This window comes from Primulina eburnea, chromosome 8 (genome assembly GCF_022965805.1).
Source record: "Primulina eburnea isolate SZY01 chromosome 8, ASM2296580v1, whole genome shotgun sequence".
NCBI lineage: Eukaryota > Viridiplantae > Streptophyta > Magnoliopsida > Lamiales > Gesneriaceae > Primulina > Primulina eburnea.
In genome coordinates this window covers 19,917,865-19,920,458 of record NC_133108.1, presented here as the reverse complement: position 1 = coordinate 19,920,458, position 2,594 = coordinate 19,917,865, and the positions used below count along the sequence as shown (strand labels likewise).

The window sequence follows — 2,594 nt, the reverse complement described above, 5'->3', positions numbered from 1 at the left end:
GGGAGTAGAAGTAGTTCTCAATTTATAGTCTAGAGCTCGACTTTTCACCCCTGTCCTCAATGACTGTCATGGAGCCGAGTGACTCCAATTTGTGGCTCAATTGTGCCACCGATATAGTGCTTCAATCTTTGAGCGTGGACTATGAACGGCTCCTTTTTCCCATCTCGCATAGCACATGTCGGCGGTTCCTTAACGCTTGACTTCCGAGGGGTCAGGTCTCTTCGAGCTCCCAATTCATCCAATTTCATTCTCACTGGCTTCGTCCATGGGTGGTTGACATTAAAGTATGCTCCTCTCTCGGATATTTCTTCATCAGGTTCATCCTTCACTTCAGTGGTGAGGGTGACTTCCAATGAATCCTTTATAGCATCATGCACAAATTGACACACAAGTGAATCCGATGAATCAACTATAAAACAATCATTAGTGTGCAGTGGGTGCTTAAGAGCGTTAAAAACATTAAAAGTGATTTCTTCCTTTCCGACTCTCAATCTCAACTTCCCTTCTTGCACTGCAATCACGGCCCTGCCAGTTGCAAGGAATGGTCTCCCTAAAATCAAAGGCATCTCCCTATCCTCTTCCATGTCAATCACCACAAAATCTGTAGGAAATGTAAACTTTCCCACTTTCACCAACACATCTTCTTTGACTCCTCGTGGATGTTTGACAGATCCGTCAGCTAGTTGCAAGGACATCTGTGTGGGTTTTGGCTCGCCCAATCCAAGTTTCCTGAATACAGATAAAGGTATAAGATTAATGTTCGCACCAAGATCACATAAAGCTTTAGAAAAGACCACATCACCAATCATGCAAGGGATAGAAAAACTCCCTGGATCCTTTAGCTTTGGTGGGATATGGTTTTGTACCAATGCAGAGCAATTCTCAGTCAATTTTACCGTCATGGGATCCTCCAACTTTCTCTTATTAGCTAAGATGTCTTTTAGAAATTTAGCATAACTCGGCATTTGCATCAAGGCATCAGCAAATGGAATATTGATGTGCAATTTTTTAAATATCTCAAGAAATTTACCAAATTGTGCATCTAATTTAGCTTTCTTCATTGCTGCAGGAAAAGGTGGAGGGATAACAATTTTATTTTGTGCAATTGGTGTAGATGTAGAGTTAGAAGACTTACCTCCTCGAGTTTCCACCTCATCCTCACCGTGCTTGGTCTTTTCCTCATTAGATTCGAGTGCTTTTCCAGTACGCAATTCCACAGCCTTCACATGTTCTCTTGGGTTAACTTCCGTGTTGCTTGGCAAAGCTCCTTGCTCCCTATTAGCAATCAACTTAGCCAATTGTCCAATTTGATTCTCTAACCCCTTTATGGATGCATCTTGGTTCTGAAATCTCGTCTCTGTTGCAGAAATAAATTTAGTCATCATTTGCTCTAAATTTGATTTTTCTTCCCGAGGCGGTTCTGGCTTGAATCCTTGGTGCATCCCATATGGTGGACCTCTTTGTTGGCGATTTTGGTTGTTTTGACCTCCCCATGAAACGTTTGGGTGATTCCTCCATCCCAGATTATATGTGTTCGAATAAGGGTCATTTCTAGGATGGTTCTGGAATCCCACTTGTTTTACCGGTGCTCCCTCAGGCACATATAATGGATTGCCATCTTGGCAATCCTGCACATCATGCTCACCCCCACACTTATCACAGAAAATTTCTTGGAGACGCATAGCCGACCCACTCATGCTCATCCCATCAATCTTTTTATTCAACGCCTCTAACTGTGCTGAAACCGCCGCCAGATCATTAACTTGATTTACTCCAGCACCTCGTCTCTGCCTATCAGACTGAGGATGATAGCTACTAGCAGCCATTTCCTCCAATAACTCATATCCTTCCTCAGCCGTTTTTCTCAGTAAATTACCACATGCAGCAGCATCTATCATGGTACAGTTAGGAGTAATCAGACCGTAGTAGAAAGTTTGAACAACTAACCCAAGAGGCAGCTCATGGTGTGGACATCTCTTCAACAAGTCCTTGTAGCGCTCCCATGCCTCGTAAAGTGACTCGTTCTCATATTGAGCAAAAGTAGTAATGTCGGCTCTAAGCTTCATAGTCTTCGACGGAGGAAAGTACTTGATCAGGAATGCCTTTGCCATATCCTCCCATGTAGTGATAGACCCTATAGGCAAACAGTTTAACAACGACTTAGTTTTATCTCTCAGTGAAAATGGAAATAAACGCAAACGAACAGCATCATCAGACACGCCATTAAACTTAAAAGTATCACAAATTTCAAGAAAGTCAGCTATATGAGAATTAGGATCGTCAAGTGCACTTCCCCCAAATTGGACAGTGTTCTGAATCATCTGAATGATAGCTGGCTTGATCTCAAACTGATTGACTCGGATGACTGGTCTAACGATGCTTGGACGTGCTCCATCAAGAGACGGCTGTGCATAATCCAACATCGGTATACGCCTTGGCTCCTCTCTTTTTTGATCGCCTTCCATTCTTTCCATTGCTCTTTGCTGCTGTAGTCGACGTCTAGCTGTGCGTTCAATTTCGGGGTCAAAAGGCTCAAGCTTAAACTCGAGTGATCTTCGCATGCACCGCAAGAAAAATTTGCAACACAATGAGAG

The 2,594-nt window shown here is 43.1% G+C and overlaps 1 non-coding gene across 1 annotated transcript; it reads left to right on the top strand.

Annotated features, from left to right (window-relative positions):
- The first annotated feature begins 1,956 nt into the window (after positions 1-1,956).
- LOC140840320 (small nucleolar RNA R71) lies at positions 1,957-2,063 on the top strand. The gene has a single exon (XR_012119906.1). It is a non-coding gene; the product is annotated as a small nucleolar RNA R71 (small nucleolar RNA).
- The last annotated feature ends 531 nt before the right edge of the window (positions 2,064-2,594 follow it).